The 20,544-nt window shown below is 40.1% G+C and overlaps 1 protein-coding gene across 4 annotated transcripts in view; it reads right to left on the reverse strand.

Moving 5' to 3' along the window:
- The window catches only part of CSNK2A1 (casein kinase 2 alpha 1), a 70,587-nt gene that overhangs the window by 40,484 nt on the left and 9,559 nt on the right, over positions 1-20,544 (reverse strand). For 2 of the 4 annotated variants that reach the window (XM_063633789.1, XM_055266449.2), the window contains exon 2: positions 14,062-14,178. The exons of the other annotated variants lie outside the window; for them this stretch is intronic. The gene's annotated coding sequence lies outside the window, so the exon portion shown is untranslated. The remainder of the gene's footprint in view (positions 1-14,061; positions 14,179-20,544) is intronic. 4 annotated transcript variants of the gene reach the window in all.

Here is a 20,544-nt window from a genome sequence, read left to right on the forward strand (position 1 = left end):
GGGACCTAATTTATGAACTAGCAGATCTGATTCTCCACTGGGAAGACAACAAGCTAACTGTTTTTGCAGTACCCCCAAAGAGGTGCTTCACCTTACTGTCATGCATACCAAATAATCTGCTTATAGTAAGAAAGGTATTCACATGAATTTCAAATGGCTGGCCTTCATTAATTATATGGGAAAATAAAACAGAGGGTTCTTCAACTGTGACTCTGTAACCTCAGATAGATAAAAGGGTACTAAGGGATTAGGGGTTAAGGGATGGTGATAAAAAGGGGATGTGAAGCCCAGTGTGGTGGCTCATACCTATAATCCCAGCAGTCTGGCAGGATCACTTGAGCCCAGGAGTTTGAGACCACCCTGGGCAACATAGCGAGACCTCCTCTCTACAAATAACATAAAAATGAGCTGGGTGTAGTGGAGTACAACTGTGGTCCCAGGTACTTGGTAGGCTGAGGTGGGAGGATCACTTGAGCCCGGGAGGTCAAGGTTGCAGTGAGCCATGATCTCGCCACTGCACTCCAATCTGGGTGACAGAGCAAGATCCTGTCGCAAAAACAAACAAACAAACAAAAAACAAAAACAAGAGGGGATGTGAAAAGACAGAAAAGAGAGGTCAAGATAAATATTATCATTATTATTTTTTTGAGACAGGAGACAGGGTCTTGCTCTGTCACCCAGGCTGGAGTGCAGTGGTGTAATCTTGGCTCACTGAAACCCCCACCTCACCTCCTGGGCTTGAGCAATCCTCCCACCTCAGCCTCCCGAGTAGTTGGGACTATAGCTGTACGCCATCAGGCCCAGCTAATATTTGTATTTTTTGCAGAGACGAGGTTTCGTCACGATGCCCAGGCTGGTCTCAAACTCCTGGACTCAAGTAATCCACCAGCCTCAGCCTCCCAAAGTGCTGAGATTACAGGTGTGAGCCACCATGCCCAACCAAGATAAACATCTTATTTAGAAATAGTATTTCACTTATACCTCTGCAAATGCATATATATATTCACATGTAGTCTAACAAGAAGGAAACACACAGCCTACATTTCTCAATTTTTGGTTTGATTCTTCCCTACATTCCTTATTTTGTCCATCCCTTAAATATATAACCAACTACTATGAAAAAGTACTATCCTAGGCCTTAGGAATATAAGTGAGCAAGGCAGAACAGGGGTGAGACAAGTATGCCATTAAAGATTTTACCTATGGACTAAGAGTAATAGAAATTCATTGAAAAGTTTTAAGCAGAAAGTGACCCATACATATTGTTTTTAAAATTTTTACTCTGGCTGAGTGTAGGACAGGACTTAGGGAGAAGGCTGTTACAGTAGCACATGTGAGAGAAACGATGACCTAAGGTGGTGGCAGTGGAGATCAGTGGACTAATATGAGAAACAAAATTTATGGTGTAAAATCAATAGCTCTGAGTGAACTGGAAAATGCTGTATGAAGTGGGAGGTGACTCTTGGATTTCTTGCTTGACAGACTGTTGGTGCCATTCATGGAGGTAAGAGTGCATAAGACAGGTTTTGGACTTAAGGTTAAAATGGTTTTGAATCATTCAAACGAAGATTCTGAATAGGCAGTTAGATATTACAAGTCTGGAGCTAAAAAGAGTTTCTCAGCTTTAAGTATCTAATTCTTCCAACAACTCTACGAGGCAAGCATCAGTTTCACTTATCTACAAATAAGAACAGCCTAAGTTCAGCAGCTTGACCAAGAATAGCCAATACAGTTACAGTTGGGATTCAAAGTGAGTTGGCCTCCAAGGTTCAAGTCTTCTCACCCCTACAGAACACAATCACTTTCTACTGCACATTCATACACACACACCAGTCTTCAAATCTTAATTTCTCAATTGGACCTTAAGTTCTACAAAGTTAAGAACCATGTTTAATTTACCTTTTTAATTTACAGTACCTAGCCTAAGGCTTTGCATTTTGTAACACGTTCAGTAAACACTATTTGGTAATCAAATTAATCTTGGTTTATTTTTTAAAAATGAAATGAAAATGAAGTTGCGTCCAATGTATAGAGTGTTCCTAAATACTTCAGGTTATCTGGTACACAACTAAGAGAACTGGAAAACCAAGTCAAAGGTTCTTGAGTAATTGTTCCCTTCCCTCTCTCTTTCCTAATACTACAGCTTCTATTAAATCACAGGACTACAACTAGGATTTGTCTTTTTCCCCTCGATAATTCAAATTAAGAGAATACTGAAGAAACTTGATTTTAGCAATTTTTATAGCAGCTTATTTGGAAGATGGAAAAAGTGCCTGAGTCCCAGATATTTGGAAGATCAAATCTCCTCTCCACTGTTCATACATAATACTAGTATATCTTAAGGCAATCTAACAGAAAATGCACTGCCTTTCTTATTAAGTTCCACTTTAAATTGTCTTACTTAGTGCTTACTGTTCCCATGTAATTGCATAAAAGGAGGTATAACTTTAGTGGCTAACCATTTCAGACCACTACATCTACCTTAAAGCCGTCAGAATGACTTTGAAGACGTGGCTAAGTCTTGTATGCTCAATGTTTAGCCTAACAGAAGCCAATTAATCAGCTATGAAAAAAGTATCATGTCAGTGAATTTTTCCCGACTGAAGTCAGACCACATCAAAGCCAACTGCATGGGTCTGCATGACCTATTCTTTAATAAAGTATAAGTAAATAAAAAGAAAATGCCATTAAACCATAAGGAAAAATTGTCCATTGCCAAAATCTTAAGTTTACTGATATACACTGAATACAGCAGAATTAATTTCAATAAAAACTCCTCTTGCCCTTAGCTAGCCCCTCCTTCTAATCTCTTATGTTCAGTTGTTATTTTTCAATTTGGCAACTAAAAAGAAAACTAGAGGCTTAGTAACAGTCCAATACCAGAAAACTATACAAACAAGTTTGCTTAGTCATTTCTGCTAATGTATTTTTATTGATGAATTTCCTAGTATCAGAAATGGAAAAGATCATTCTAGAACTTTAAGTCAAATTTTGAACTATAATACAATTAGTTCTTTTTAACCCTAATGTTTATTAGTCTCCATCTTAAAAGGAAAAAAAAAAACCTCCTTCTCATCCCTAAATGAACCATAGCAAATGAACAAGATCTCATCATCATCCAGACAGGACAAAGATTTCTATAGTAAAGAATGAGGAATGTGCTTAGATTGCACTGACTGCATGGTTTAGGACTGCTTGTTTAGAGGAAAAGCAGCTATACAGGAAGACACCTTTTATGCACTGCTGCAGAGAATGAACTCTTTTTCCAAGCAATCAGGCAACATAAACTGGTAAGAGATAAACAAGACTTGTGGAACTCAGGAAGAGCTTAAATATGTATACTTTTCTACCTTGCTATAGAAGCAAAGAGAAAAATTCAGTCAAACTTGCCCATTTCCCTTTAAAAAAGGGCACTGATTAGAAGGCCAACTTAATACAAAAAAGCACAAGTAGCTAATGTTACCTAAATTACTTATTTCAAATGTCCATACTTACCCTTAATTTCTTTCTTCCTTTCAAATCACGAGCAGAATGCTCATACAGCAAGCATTTATTGAACGTTTACTATATACCAGGAAATGTGTGCCTGACTGCCAGAAAGGCATTCTTTCTCTCGGCCCTGGAGAATAAAGAGAAAGTATCTCTGCCCTCAGACAAAGAAAACAGACCATTACAATCTCAAGGGATCAGTGCTTGAAAGAATTAAGTCATGGTGGTGTACAGACGTTGAAGGGTATTTAAACCATCACCAACCCATCATTCATTCAACAAATATTTATGGAGTACCTAAAATGGGGAAAAACTGTAAGAGAAAAAAAAAAAACTACGCTTAAAGTATGCACAGGAATTATTCAGATGGAAAACATTAAAACAAGAAATTGTGCAAAGCGTAACACTTTAAAGCAAGTTAAGAATTTTAAAGACCTATAATTTTGTACCCTAAAATGACCAAAGGCTGGCACATTTTGTTATCTTCTATAAGAAACACATCATTGGATGCCACACGCAACGTGGCACCAGGTGTAAAAAAGCACTTGCACATCAGGTCAGCAACCTTTTTATATCTGATTTGGAGACTATTAGTTTACTCGACTATTACCATTTTGTGCTTAAAACAAACAATATCATTAATTCACAAGCTTTGGAATTCTTTCTCTTTATTTGCTCTACTTCCAACACTAATCAGTTCCTTGTCGCCCAAGCTGGAGTGCAGTGGCACAATCATAGCTCACTGCCACTTCAAATTCCTGGGCTCAAGTAATCCTCTCACCTCAGCCTCCCAAGTAACTGAGGCTACAGGCATGTGTCACCACGCCTGGCCCACTCATCTTTAAATAAGACACAGAAGTAATTATAGCCAAAAGGGAATAGAAAATGCAAACCCAGAGATATAGGCAAGCAAGGAAGCCTGAAAAGCCTCTGTTGACCCTGAAAATTAGAATTTTGTTCTCACATAAACCAAAGCCCAGGGCTCTCACAAGAGGCCCTCTTCATAAGGTAGGACTTCAGAGGCATACATCCTAATGGTGAGAGTGACTGGGGAGTGGAAGATCCAGGGAGGAATTAAAGCCCTACTGGAGGGAATATCATCTCTTAAGCTTGTTTTAAGGCAGTCTCTGGATTAGTGCCCATGCATACCTGATATAAGCAAGCTCTCCATGGAGAAAAGTACCTTACTGTGGGCCTCAAATGATTACTACAAATATCTATTTTTATTTTTATTATTTTTTATTTTTTTATTTTTTTGAGACAGAGTCTTGCTCTGTCACCCAGGCTGGAGTACAGTGGCCTGATCTCAGCTCGCTGCAAGCTCCGCCTCCTGAGTTCACGCCATTCTCTTGCCTCAGCCTCCTGAGTAGCTGGGACTACAGGAGCCCGCCACCACGCCCAGCTAATTTTCTTTTTTATCTTTTTTTTTTTTTTTTTAAGTAAAGACGGGGTTTCACCGTGTTAGCCAGGACGGTCCCAATCTCCTGATCTCGTGATCCACCCACTTTGGCCTCCCAAAGTGCTGGGATTACAGGCGTGAGCCACCAAGCCTAGCCAAATATCTATTTTTAAATACAATGCCCTAGCAGATCTCAAAAAACAAGAGGAAAAACATAGTGAAATCTTTTTTTTTTTTTTTTTTTTTTGGCGACAAAGTCTCGTTCTGCCGCCCAGGCTAGAGTGCAGTGGCACGATCTCAGTTCATTGCAACCTCTGCCTCCCAGGTTCAAGTGATTCTCCTTCTTCAGCCTCCAGAGTAGCTGGGACTACAGGTGCATGCCATCATGCCTGGCTAATTTTTGTATTTTTAGTAGTGAGGGGGTTTTGCCATGTTTTGGCCAGGCTGGTCTTGAACTTCTGACCTCAAGTGACCCGCCCATCTTGGCCTCCCAAAGTGCTGTGATTATAGGCGTGAGCCACCGTGCCCAGCCAGTTTGATATACTTTTAATTGGTACTAGCAGAAAAGAAGAGAATGGGATAAAGGCAGTAACTGAAGATAGTTGAAAATATCCCAGAAGCAATTAGACATCATCAAATTCCAGAAGCAAACAATTTCCAAACAAGATCAATAAAAAGAAATCCAAAACCAAACATATAATCACAAAATAGCAGGAAAAAACAAAGATGAGTTGGGTGTAATGGCACAGGCCTATAGTCCCAGATATTTGGGAGGCTGATGCAGGAGGATTGCTTGTGCCCAGGAGTTGGAGGCCAGCCTGGGCAAAACAGCAAGACCTTGTCTCAAACAAAAACAAAAAACTAAAGACAAAGATAAACCTAAAAAGCAAGTACAAAAAAAGGCAGATTATATTCAAAGAGCAACATTAGAACAGCTGATTTTTCAAAACCAACAATGAAGCCAAGTTAGTTTAATACCTGCAGTATGCTGAAAAAAATAAATAGCCGCCAAATTAAAATTCTGTTATCAAGCAAATGTCTCTAAAGAAAGAAGAAAAATAATACCATTTTGGAAGGTCTGAGTTGAAAGAAAAAATACAGAGCCAAAAAGAGGAAAATTTACAGACAGCTCCAAACAAACATTGATTATACAAAAGAATAACAATACCTCGAGGAGCTTTAAAACATAGAATACATAACAATAAAAACACAGTGTATTGAGGAGATTTCAAAGTATTCTTTCTAAAGGTCTTTTATTATATGAAAAGAAGATAAAATTATGTCAGGTTTTGCTAAGTTATAGCTGCAAGTCACAACATGTATGACAACTAATTACAGAATAAAAATAGCAAGTATTTCCAAACCAGAGAGGGAAAAGTAAAATCATAAAAAGAATCCAAAAGAATGTTAAGATGGGAGAAGAAAAAAATCTAGAACATAAGAAACATAGGGGAAAAAAGTTAAATTGGAATATGATTAATTATATTAAATATAAGTGGAATAAATTATCCAGGTAAAAGACAAAGACTATCATATCAGACTGGATTAAAAAAGAAATCCAAATGAACCAGAATAATCCAAACAATTCTGAAAAACAGTAAAGCTGGAAGAATTATACTATCTGATTTTAAACTTATTACAAAGCTATAGTTGTCAAAACAGTGTATTGGCAAAAGGATAAAACATAGATCAAGGGAACAGAATAAAGAGTACAGAAATACACTCACACAAATAAGGCCAATTAATTTTTGACAAAGGTACAAAGGCAGTTCAATGGAGAAAGGACATATATACATATACATATATATATATGTATATATGTATATGTATATATGTATTTTTTTCGAGAAAGGGTCTGCCTCTGGTGCCCAGGCTGGAGTGCAGGGGCGTGATCTTAGCTCACTGCAACCTCTGCCTCCTGGGTTCAAGTGATTCTCCTGCCTCAGCCTCCCAAGTAGCTAGGATCACAGGAGTGCGTCACCATGCCCTGCTAATTTTTGTATTTTCAGTAGAGATGGGGTTTCACCATATTGCCCAGGCTGGTCTCAAATTTCTGAGCTCAACTGATCCACCCGCCTTGGCCTCCCAAAGTGCTGGGATTACAGGCATAATAATTTTTTCTATAAATCGTTTTGGAAGACTTGGAGATCAATATGCAAAATCATAAACTTCAATCTAAATCTCACACTTTATATAAAAATTCATAATGAATCACAGATATCAATGTAAAACTTGGGTCAGATGCGGTGGCTCATGACTGTATAATCCTAGGCTGGGTGACAAGGCAAGACTCCACCTCTGGGGGGAAAAAAAAAGATATAAATGTAAAATTATCAAACCTTCTTGCAACCAGGGGTTAGGCAGAGTTTGAAGATATGACATTAAAGGCATGGGCTGTAAAACTGATAAACTGAACTTCATCAACGTTAAAATATTTCTGCTCTGTGAAAGACACTATTAAGAAAATAAGCCAGACACGAGAAGAATGTATTTGCAAATCACAAATCTTAATAAAGAACTTGTATCTGTAACATATAAAAAACTCAATAAGAAAGCAACAATTTAAAAATGGGCAAAAGATGTGAACATACACACCACAAAAGAAGATACACAGATAAGTATATGAAAAGATACACAACACTGCCAGACAGCAGGGAAAATGAAATTAAATCATACCACTACCACTACAGATTTATTAAAATGGCTAAAATTAAAAAAAAAACAGAAAACAAAACTGACTATACTAAAAGCTGGTGTGGATGCTGAGTAACAGTAGCTAATTCGTTCCTGGTGGGAATGCAAAATGGTTTTGGAAAACAGTTTGGCAGCTTCTTATAGAGTTAAACATGTACTTAACCATATAACCAGCATTCCCACTCCTAGGTATTTACTCAAGAGAAATGGAAACCCGTATCTACACAAAAACCTATACATAAACATTTAAGGCAGCTTTATTCATAATTGTGAAAAAAATAGAAACAACCAAGGTGTCTAACAGTTACATGAATAAACAAATGGTTTGCCATGGGATGCTTAGCAATAACAAGGAACAAATTACTGATTTGTGCAACAAAATGGATGAATCATTTTTCTTTTTTTGGTAGAGACAGGGTCTCGCTTTGTTGCCCGGGCTGGTCTCAAACGTCTGGCCTCAAGCAATCCTTTGGCTTCAGTCTCCCAAAGTGCTAGGATCACAGGTGTGAGCTGCTACACCTGACCAACATGGTGAATCTTAGAGTGAAGAAGCCAGAAACAAAAGGCTACATATTGTATACTTCCATTTATATCGGGGTCCCCAATCCCCGGGCCATGGGCCTGTACCAGTTCATGGCCTGTTAGGAACCAGGCTACACAGCAGGAGGTGAGCATCGGGAGTCACTCGCATTACTGCCTGAGCTCTGCCTCCTGTCCCATCAGCAACAGCATTAGATTCTCTTGGGGGAACCCTATTGTGAACTGCGCATGAAAGGAATCTAGCAGGTGGAGCTCAATTTTCCTCCTTTTAGAAAAGGAAATAAGTAAGCATGGAAAGAGAGCCTAAATTTCTCCCTTTCCATGCTTATTCATTACAAGGGTATTCCTAAATCCAATGGGCTTGGAAAGGGAGAAATAGCAACTCTACAGTAGAAAAACCTGGCAGACTTTACTGAAATATCACTAGTGTTAAGTCACTTTGACATCATATGCCCCTGATATAATGTGATGAGAAGGGCACTTCACCTCTGTGGTAGTCTTCTCAAAAATCCATAACCACAATTTAATCTTGAGAAAACATTAAACCTGTATTGAAGGACATTCTATAAAATACATCACCAGTCTTCTTCAAAAGTTTCCAAGTAATGAAAATTAAAGACAGACTAAGAAGCTTCACAGACTGGAGGATACTAAGGAGACATAATGCCTAAATTAGCGTGGTATCCTGGACTGGCTCCTTGAACAGAAAAAGGATACAACTGGTAAAATCCAAATAAAGCCTGTAGTTTAGTTAATTATTAGTATTATACCAATGTTAATGTCTTAATTATTTTATTTATTTATTTATTTTTAGAGATGGGGTCTCACTTTGTCCCCCAGGCTGGAGTGCAATGGTGTGATCCTAGCTCTCCCAGTTCACAGCAGCCTCAAACTCCTGGGCTCAAGTGATCCTCTTGCCTCAGCCTCCTAAGTAGCTAGGACTACAGGCACATGCCACCATGCCCACCTAACTTCTGAGATCCAGGATGGTCTCAAACGTCTGGCCTCAAGCAATCCTCCCCACCACGGCCTCCAGAGTTACTGGGATAACAGGTGTAAGCCACCATGACTGGCCCAATTTCTTAGTGTTGATGACATATCACGGTTATGGCAAGATGTGAACATTAGGAGATACTGAGGGAAGCATATATGGAGATTCTATCTGTAACTTCTGTAAATCTAAAATTTTTAACATTACAAGTTAAATACTGCCAATATTTAACTTGAAATGCTAAAGAGGATGAAATGCTAGAGAAGATGAGGAAAAACTGAAACTCATACATTGCTAGTGTGAATGCAAAACAGTACTGTATAGCCATTCTAGAAAACAGTTCGGCAACTTCTTTATAAATAAGTTAAACGTACATTTTTCATATGACCCAGCAATCCAACTCACAGTTATTTACCCTAGAAAAATGAAAACTTATATCCACAAAAGCCTATAATGTTATGTTCACAGCAACTCTACTCATAATCACCAAAGAATGAAAACCAAAATGTCCTTCAAGGAGTGAATGGATAAAAATAACTATAGTCTATCCATAAATGGAATACTACTCAGTAATAAAAAGGAACTAACCATTTACACACACAATAACTTTGAGGAATCTCAGAGGCAGTATGCTGAATGAAATAAGCCAGTCTCAAAATATTACATAATGTTTGATTTCATTTATATGACATTCATGAAAAGATAAAACTGTAGTAAGGCTGGGCACGGTGGCTCACACCTGTAATCCCAGCACATTGGGAGGCCAAAGCGGACGGATCACAAGGTCCGGAGATCGAGACCATCCTGGCTAACATGGTGAAACCCTGTCTCTACTAAAAATATAAAAAATTAGCCGGTCGCGGTGGTGGGCGCCTGTAGTCCCAACTACTCGGGAGGCTGAGGCAGGAGAATGGCATGAACCTGGGAGGTGGAGCTTGCAGTGAGCCGAGATCGCGCCAATGCACGATCTCCATCTCAAAAAAAACAAATAAACAAACAAACAAAAAACTGTAGTAACTCAGAACAGAACAGTGGTTGCTAGAGATTAGGGGTGGGAGGCTAGGTATGTTACCAAGGGTAACATGCAGAAGGTGATATAACTGTTCTATGTCCCAGTTGTGATGGTAGCTACTTGAATCTATGTATGTATTAAAATTCATAGAACAGTATACGCAAAAAGGAGTCAATTTTACTGTGTATTAATTTGAAAAAGAAAATTTAAAAAAAGGAAAAAAATTCTATCACATGCTGTCTAAAAGAGATACATCTAGGCCGGGTGCAGCTGCTCATGCCTGTAATCCCAGCACTTTGGGAGGCCAAGGTGGGCAGATCACCTGAGGTCAGGAGCTCAAAACCACCCTGGCCAATACAGTGAAACCCGAATACAGTGAAACCTGTCTCTACTAAAAATACAAAAAGGAGCTGGGTGTGGTGGTGCGTGCCTGTAGTCCCAGCTGCTCTTAGAGGCTGAGGCAGGGGAATCACTTGAAACAGAGAGGCGAAGGTTGTAGCAAGATAACGCCATTGCACTCCAGCCTGGGAGACAGAGACTCCTTCTCAAAAAAAAAAAAAAAAAAAATTAATAAACAAATAAATAAAAGAGACACCTCTAGGCCAGGTGTGGTGGCTCACTTGAGGTCAGGAGTTTGAGACCAGCCTGGCCAACACAGCGAAACTTCATCTCTACTTAAAAACAACAACAACAAAACACAAAAATTAGCTGGGTGTGGTGGTGGGTGCCTATAATCCCAGCTACTCAGGAGGCTGAGGCTGGAGAATCGCTTGAACCTAGGAGGTGGAGGTTGCAGTGAGCACTCCAGCGTGGGTGACAGAGACTCCATCTCAAAAAAAAAAAAAAAAAAAAAGAGATACATCTAAAACATGGGGTATATATACACGATGTACACGTGCACTGAAACATCACAATATATCCCATAAATATGTACAATTATGTATCAATTAGAAATTAAGAGCTGGGCACAGCTCAGGGGTCCCTGCACTTTGGGAGACTGAAGAGGAAAGATGGCTTGAGGCTGAGTTCGTGATCAGCCTGGGCAACACAGCAAGACTACCAACTCTACAGAAAAATTTAAAAGTTAGCTAAGTATGGTGCACGCACCTGCGGTCCTAGCTACTCAGAAGGCTGAAGTAGAAGATCATGTGAACCTAGGAGTTTGAGGCTTCAGTGAGCTATGATCACAGTGCTGCACTCCAACCTGGCTGACAGAGACTGTGCCTCAAAATCAATCAATCAATAAATTTTAAACAAAATAAAACATAGGCTACACAGTTTGTTCATAAAAATATGATATTTCAAAACGTGAGATACAATTAAAGCAGGACTTAGAAATGTATAAACTTAGGCCAGGTGTGGTTGCTCATGCCTATAATCCCAGCACTTTGGGAGGCTGAGGTGAGCGGATTACTTGAACCTAGGAGTTTGAGACCAGCCTGGGCAACATGGCGAGACCTCGCCTCTACAAAAATAAAAATTAAAAAAATCGGCCGGGCGTGGTGGCTCACGCCTGTAATCCCAGCACTTTGGGAGGCCCAGGCGGGCGGATCACGAGGTCAGAAGATCGAGACCACCCTGGCTAACACGGTGAAACCCCTTCTCTACTAAAAATACAAAAATTAGCTGGGCATGGTGGCGGGCGCCTGTAATCCCAGCTACTCGGGAGGCTAAGGCAAGAGAATGGCGTGAACTCGGGAGGCGGAGCTTGCAGTGAGCCGAGATCGCGCCACGGCACTCTAGCCTGGGCGACAGAGCGAGACTCCATCTCAAAAAAAAAAAAAAACAATTAGGCTGTGCACGGTGGCTAATGCCTGTAATCCCAACACTTTGGGAGGCTGAGGCCAAGGTGGAAGGATTGCTTGAGCTCAGGAGTTTGGAGACCAGCCTAGGCAACACAGTGAGACCCTGTCTCTATTTTTTTAATTTAAAAATAAAACTATTAAAAAAAAAAAGAAAAAAAGCCAGGTGTGGTGGCATGCACCTGTAGTCCAACTATTCAGGAGTCTGAGATGGGAGGAACACTTGAGCCTAGGAGGTGGAGGCTGCAGTGAGCTGTGATTATGCCACTGCACTCCAGCCTGGGTGACATAGCAAATCCCTGATTCAAAAATGAAAATTCATAAACTTGAACTTAGAAAAGCAAACTAAAAATTAAGAACTTACACATATCTCAATAAATTTGAAAACAGAAGCCCAGAGAAAGTAGAAGGAAAAAAAAGGGGAAAGCAGCAATCAAAGAAATATGAAACAAAGAGGATCCACAAAACCAGTTGAGTCTTTAAAAAGGCTCGTGCTGAGCCCGTGGCTCATGCCTGTAATCCCAACACTTTGAAAGGCCGAGGCAGAGGATTGTCCGAGTCCAGGAGTTTGACATCAGCCTGGGCAACAGAGTGCAACCCCCAATCTCTACAAAAATAATTTAAAAATTAGGCCAGGCATGGTGGCTCATGACTGTAATCCCAATACTTTGGAAGGCTGAAGCGGGAAGATTGCTTGAGCCCAGGAGTTTGAGACCAGCCTGGGCAACACAGTGAGACTCTATCTCAAAAAAATTGTTTTTAATAATAAAAACAATGGAAAAAATTAGCTGAGTCCCAGCTATTCAGGAGGCTAAGGCAGGAAGATCACTTGAGCCCAGGAGTTCGAGGCTACAGTGAGCTATGATCATGCCACTGCACTCTAGCCAGGGCGACAGAGAAAGACCCTGCCTCTGCAGGGCGGTGGGGGGGGGAAGAAATTCAAAATGTAAGTGTGCTTGATTTAAGAAAAAAAAGAAGGGCCAGGTGTGGTGGCTCATGCCTGTAATCCCAGCACTTTGGGAGGCTGAAGCAGGAGGATCATGAGGCCAGGAGCTCGAGACCAGCCTGGCCAATATGGTGAAACCCCATCTCTACTAAAAATATAAAAAATTATCTGGGTGTGGTGCCACACGCCTGTAGTCCCAGCTACTCAGAAGGGTGAGGCAGGAGAATCGCTTGAACCCGGGAGGCAGACGTTGCAGTGAGCTGAGATCATGCCACTGCACTCCAGCCTGGCGACAGAGTGAGACTCTGTTTCAAAAAAAGAAAGAAAGAATGAGAGAAACAGAGAGAGAGAGACAGAGAATGAATATTAGGGTAAATGTCCAATATCAAGAATGGAAATGATACATCACTACAGATCCTACAGATGGTAAAAAGACAAGACAATATCATGAACAACTTTGTGCCCACAAACTTCAAATTCCCAGAAGAAAAATAATTTATCAAAACTGATACAAGATCCCAGTCTGATTCTCAGGGAGAAAAAACAAAAACTGACACAAAAAATGAAAACCATAAATAGTCCCATAACCAATAAATTCAATCAGTATTGTTTCAACCTGTTCTATCCTAATGTCTTTGTACTGCACAGATTAACATTTTCAAAACATTTGTTTAAACTGACTGAACTTGCTTCCCACTCCTCTCCAGGTCTCTGTGCTTTTATACATTGATTATGCCTTCCAATAGTGCTTGCTAGGGGAAATCCTACTCACTCTTCAAGAATCAGCAAACTTTACATCCACTATGAAGCATTCCCATCTTTCTCCAAAACGGGCCAAGTACCTCTTCTACAGGGCCAAAGCAACCTCATATAGTCTCTGACATTGTCACACTGAATGTGTTTTGTTTACATACAGCTCTCTCCTCAGATTATGAATTCAAGTACTTAGACTTTGATTTATTTCTCTTGGTGTATGCCCCGTGTTTCACCACATTGCCCAGGCTGGTCTCAAACTCCTGACCTCAGGTGATCCAACCGCTTCAGCCTCCCAAAGTGCTAGGGTTACAGGCATGAGCCACTGTGCCTGGCCTGTGGTTGATTTTTAAAATGCTCCTCAGTCTTACCTATAAATATTATTGCATCCATCCTTTTTAAATCAGGGGGAAAAGGTTTCCTACTATCACTTACCAAAGAGATGTGAAACTAGTCAGTATGGGTGAATGATGTTTCTTGGAGATTTTATGAGGTTCCAGGCTGCATGATTTACCATGTGATGAGCACACTGCTTGACAAGCCTTGATAGAGCTACAAAAACAGTTCAGTACTCCGTTACTGAATGGATCTTGGATTTAAAAGACATCGTAAGGTTGCAGAAAGAATAAGTACACTAGAACCACTACAACCTACATCTGATGTTGGATATGTTATTTAACCTACCTGATTAAAGTGAGAAAACTGCAGAATATAAGGATTATCACCCTTCTCCCACTCCCTTCTTTACTGCCATGGTGGCAGGTTACACAGAAGACAACCATCATCTCTGCAGGTGATCAATAACCAACAGCTAATAAGGTAGGTTGTCCTAAAACTGACAAAAATAGAATAGGCTGGAAGTAAGGGCAGTAAAAACTGGTTGCCTTTCAATTCTGAAGATCTTATGTGAATGCCTATGTCAGTCACTGATTCTTGGGATTTATCATTTTTGTGTGTGTGACAGGGTCTTGCTTTGTCACCCAGGGTGGGTGACTGCAGCCTTGACCTCCCAGGCTCAAGCAATCCTCCTCCCTCAGCTTCTTTAGTAGCTGGGACCATAGGCATACACTACTGTCCCCTGCTAATTAAATTTTTTCTTTTTCTTTTTTTTTTTTTTTTTTGCTGAAATGAGGTCTTGTTATGTTACCCAGGCTGGTCTAGAAGTCCTAAGCTCAAGCAATCCTCCTACCTTGGCCTCCCAAGGTGCTGGGATTATAGGCATGAGCCACCATACCCAGCCAGATTTATCACTGTTAAACCAGCAAGTCCATGACCTAAGTAATGTCTTTCTCATTTTACGGAAGGCAAAACTGCGTAACCTTCCCAATGTCAGAGGTAGTGATTGGAAAACATTTGTCTAGATTCACAGCAAGGGACTATAAACTGGTGACCACAAACACAGCCAACCCCCATACCCATGGTTTCAGTTACCTGCAGTTAACTGCAGTTTGAAAATATTAAATGGAAAATTCCAGAAATGAATAATTCATAAGTTTATTTTCCATGTTTGTTTTTAGAGACGAGGATTCACTCAGTCACCCAAGCTGGAGTGCAGTGGTGCAACTGTGGCTTACTGTAGCAGCCTCTACCTCCCATCTCAGCCTCCCTTGTAGCTGGGACCACGGGCATGCACCACCACTCCTGGCTATTTTTTTTTTGTAAAGAAGGTTTCTCACTATGTTGCCCGGGCTAGTCTTGAACTCCTGGGCTCAAGCAATCCTCCCGCCTTACCCTCCCAAAGTGCTGGGATTACAGGCATGGGCCATTGCACCCAGCCATGTTTTAAATTGTACATGGTTCTGAGTAATGTGATGAAATCTTGCACCATCTAGTACCATCCAGCCCTGGATGTGAATCATCCCTTTGTCCAGCTGTATATGCCACCTGCTCATTAGTCACTTGGTAGCCTTCTTGGTTACTTGAATGTTGTAGTATTGCAGTGCTTGTCTTCAAGTTACCCTTATTTTACTTAAGAAGTGCCCCAAAGTGCAAGAGTAGCGATGCTGAGAATCTGGAAATGCCAATGTGAAGCTGTAAAGTGCTTCCTTTAAGTAAAAAGGTGAAAGTTCTTGAATTAACATGGAAAAAAAAATTAGTATGTGGAAATTGCTAAGATCTATGGTAAGAACAAATCTTCTATCAGTGATAATGTGAAGAGGGAAAAACAAATTTACATTTGTTTTGCTGTTGTACCTCAAACTGCAAAAGTTATGACCGCAGTATGTGATAAATGCTTAGTTAAAATGGGAAAGGCATTAAATTTGTGGGTGGAAGACATCAACAGAAAACTGTGCTCTAACTGATGATAATCAGGTTTGGTATTATCTGTGGTTTCAGGCATCCACTGGGGATCTTGGAATATATTTCCCACAGATGGCTGGGAACAGGACTACTCTGTGTGTGTATCTCCTATTTGGCTCACATACTACTTTTTAAAAATTGAGATAAAATCCATGTAACATAAAACTCATCATTTTAGGGTACAACCAGTACCCTAAAATGGTGTGTTTTCATATATTCACAATGCTGTGGAACCATCACCACTATCTGATTCCAGAACACTTCATTGCCTCAAAAAGAAACCCAGTACCTCAGAGGATTAACTCCCAATAGCCTCTTCCTACAAGCCTCTGGCAACCAATAATCTGCTTTCTGTCTTCATGTATTTGCCTATTATGGACATTTCACATAAATGGAATCATGCAATATGTGGCCTCTTTCACTTAGCAAAATGTCTACAAGTTTATCCATGTTGTTGCCAAGTATCAGTAGTTCATTTCCTTTTATGGCTGAATTCATTGTATAAATATATCACATTTTGGTTGTCCATTCACTGATTGACAGATATTTGGACTGTCTCCACTTTTTGGCTACTATGAAATAATGTCACTAGGTGCATATGTGTACAAGTTTTTCACTTTTTTTTTTTTTTTAGAGTCAGGACCTTGCTCTGTCACCCAGGCTGGAGTGCAGTGGCATGATCATAGTTTACTTCACTGCAGCCTCATACTCCTGAGCTCAAGTGATCCTCCTACCTCAGCCTTCCAAACAGCTGGGACTATGGGTGTAAGCCACCACGCTCAGTTAATTTTCTGCATTTTTAGTAGAGACAGGGTTTTGCCATGTTGCCCAGGCTGGTCTCGAACTCCTGGATTCAAGTGATCATCCCATCTTAGCCTTCCAAAGTGTTGGGACTACAGCATGAGCCACAGTGCCCAGCCTTCACACTGTTTTTAAAAAGTAAATCAGGGGCCAGGCATAGTGGCTCACACCTGTAACCCCACCAGTTTGGGAGGCTGAGGCAGGTGGATCACCTGAGGTCAGGAGTTTGTGACAGCCTTGGCCAACATGGTGAAATCCTATTTGTACTAAAAATACAAAATTAGCCAGGTGTGGTGGTGGGCACCTGTAATCTCAGCTACTTGGGAGCCTGAGACAGGAGAATCACTTGAACCTGGGAGGCAGAGGTTACAGTGAGCTGAGATCGTGCCATTGCACTCCAGCCTGGGCGACAAGAGCGAAATTCTGTCTCAAAAAACAAAAAAAAAAGGTATTAAGTTGAATTATGTATTAAAATTTTTCATAATTAATATTTTTCAAAGTGACAGCTACCAACACTAAAAAAAAAAAATTAACTTTCTATTTCTTAAAAGAAATAAAGGAGGAGGGAGGGCGGGTAGGTCTGTCTGGTAACAATGATTCTTCATTCCTGCACTGACAAAAACCAGCTGGATATGGTAAGCTGTGACTGTCCAACAACTGGCTCTTTTAAAAGACACCCAATGGAGATACCACGCGTAAACCTGGACAACTCTTCATTTACCTTATTGGCTCAACTCCTGAAGGCATTTGAGCAATCAATCTCTGGTTTATACTAAATACATAAATTTATAAATAAATAATAAGATGGGGGAACACTTATTCAGACTACACAAATTTTGGAAATGAAAATGCAGCTCAACAATGAGATCAGTGGCCATGAACTCTCTGGTAAATGTATATAAAGTAGCATGTACACACACATTTTCTTTTTGAAGAAAAAAATTATTACAGGCTCAGGAAATCTGTAAACTCCAGCAAAATTAATAATTCCTGAGTTAGACAAACAGAAACTCATCTAAGAAGGCTAACTTGGTGATTTACATAAATGTTAAAAAATTAAACTGCTCAAACTAAGTATATGCCAGTCTTTCCTGAAAGAAGACAAGAAGACAATGCATCCTAGGCTCCAGAGTATGAGACCCAAGCTTGATGAATGATTAACAAAATGTCAGCCTCAGAAAAGATACAGTGGCATTCAGAGTTAGTCAGGTAGAGATAACAGTTTTACGAAAGGGAACTTTATTTCTGCCTCACATTACTGCTTAGAAAATAAGAACTTGAATTTCTTCACTACTGTCCAACCTTAAATCGTTCACAGTCTTGTATTTTAAAGCATATCCTTTGAATCACGTGTCCAAAGAGAATTACTTGGGGGTCAGAGAGGTACCTTAAAATGGCTTTAAAAACTTAAAGCCAAGATTATTTTCAGATTGTTTACCCCCTTGAATCTTAAAACCGTTAAGATATCCAATTACTGAGCTTTCTAAATTAGTGCTCCCAGTTTTTTTTAACTTTTAACTTTTTTTTTTTTTTTTTGAGACGGAGTCTCGCTCTGTCGCCAGGCCTGGAGTGCAGTGGCACGCTCTCGGCTCACTGCAACCTCCGCCTCCTGGGTTCAAGCGATTCCCCTGCCTCAGCCTCCTGAGTAGCTAGACTACAGGCAAGCGCCACCACGCCCGGCTAATTTTTTTTTTTTTTTTGTATTTTAGTAGAGACAGAGTTTCACCATGTTAGCCAGGATGGTCTCGAACTCCTGACCTTGTGATCCGCCCGCCTTGGCCTCCCAAAGTGCTGGGATTACAGGCGTGAGCCACTGCGCCCAGTCTTTTTTAAAGTCAAGACAGAAAATAATATTTGTATGGCACAATGGGGTAAATGATCAAGACTGCTCTGGATCTGAGGTCATTGGTTTGGATGCTGTATCCAAACTATATTCTGCATGAATGGCCAGAGGTGTGAGGGGACCAGTATCTCAACACATCTGTAACGCACCCTGACACAATACACTGGTTGAGAAATTCTAGTTTAAGTAACTTGCGGAGATCACGACCTGAATAGTCAAAATCCATGCAGCAGGTTGAGAAAACTATTTCACAATTCCCCTTATTTCAAGAGATACGCAATCACCTTTTGCAGCTTTCAAATATAGACCAGATGTACTAACAGGCAACCATTTCGTCTGGAAGATCATCTATTTGGAGGTCACTGACACAAAAAACAAAAACAACAAAGACAAACCAAGCCTGCTTACCCTAGCTCAGAAGAATAAGCCAAAAGAAAACAGGTTAATGGTAAAAATGTATGATTAAATGAAATTATTGTTTTTTTCCTCCATTCATATTGATTCTCTTTTCCCATGTCAATTTAAGGTGGTAACCATGGCCAACAACATTCTCTCTCACCTATCATACTAATGCCATATAAGTAGTAGTGTTTTTGTTTTTTCAAGTGGGGAAATATATACAGCTCAAAAAAAAAAAAAAATATCTAGCAACTAACTCCTTGGCAGTTCCCTTGACTCTCTGACCTTCAAGTCCCAAGGTTCTAAGTATACAATGAATAAGAAAACCACCTGTTCAAACCCAACAGAATATGTTTTTTTCTGGTTTGATTAAGGCTTTGAATTTGGAACATAAATACTCTCAGTAATACTTGGTAATTCATGAAGTTACTGCTTGTGTAAACTTGCAGAATATTTAACTTTAGGAGATGATACACCCTAACATGCCCCTGGGAACCTTCTGCTTTTATTCCTACATACAAAACATACAACATTTTTGTTTTTAAAAACAATGCACATAGGCCAGGTGTGGTGGCTCATGCCTGTAATCCCAGCATTTTGGGAGGCCAAGGCGAGTAGATCACCTGAGGTCAGGAGTTCGAGACCAGTCTGGCCAACATGGCAAAACCTCATCTCTACTAAAAATACAAAAATTAGTCAGGTGTGGTGGTGCACACCTGTAGTCCCAGCTACTTGGGAGGCTGAGGCAGGAGCATCACTTGAACCCAGGAGGCACAGGTTGCAGTGAGCCGAGATCATGCCACTGCACTCCAGCCTGGGTGACAGAGCGAGACGTTGTCTCAAAATAAATAAATACATACATACAAAAAAATTAAAGCAATACACGGAAGTATTACTCCCATAAAACAAGCCAGGAAGTACAGTAAAACAGAAAACATTAGCATTTGGGCCTTTTATGTGAATTATATTTCTCCACCTTCAACCCAGAAAAGGGATCTGAGTGACAGTGTGACATAAATGACATAGCCAACAGTGTGAGGTCTTCCAATGAAGGGAGGTGTTAGAAGAAAATCCAAGCAGTTTGATTTGGATTAACAGTTCTACCCCAAACACCTAAGAGAAATCGGAACTCCAGTACTGTCTCCTATAATATAATCATCTATACACCTTTCTACCATGCCACATAGGCAAAATAAAGTCACAATGTGAAACTTTATTCACTGGATATAACCCTCTGGAACCAAAAGATGGAAAACTTCATTTGGGATATACAGTAATCTAAAGAAAAATTCAGCACTTATGAATGTAATAACTACTGCTACCATTTGAATGCCTCTTACAAATCAGGCACAGTATCAGATGCATAATCTGATTTTAGAAATAAACAGATTCAGAGGTTAAACAATCTGCCAAAAACAGCAGGATTACTAAGTGGTGGAAGCCAGATCTGTTTAGGATCCAAAGCCTAAATAGGTTCTTTTCACTAAATTTAATACTATTTCCTTAGTTCTCCAAACTGAATAACAGCCTATCCAAAACACTATAATAAAATGAACTGCTTTAAATTTGGAGGC

The sequence above is a fragment of the Symphalangus syndactylus genome, chromosome 24 (assembly GCF_028878055.3).
Source record: "Symphalangus syndactylus isolate Jambi chromosome 24, NHGRI_mSymSyn1-v2.1_pri, whole genome shotgun sequence".
In the NCBI taxonomy this organism is placed as follows: domain Eukaryota; kingdom Metazoa; phylum Chordata; class Mammalia; order Primates; family Hylobatidae; genus Symphalangus; species Symphalangus syndactylus.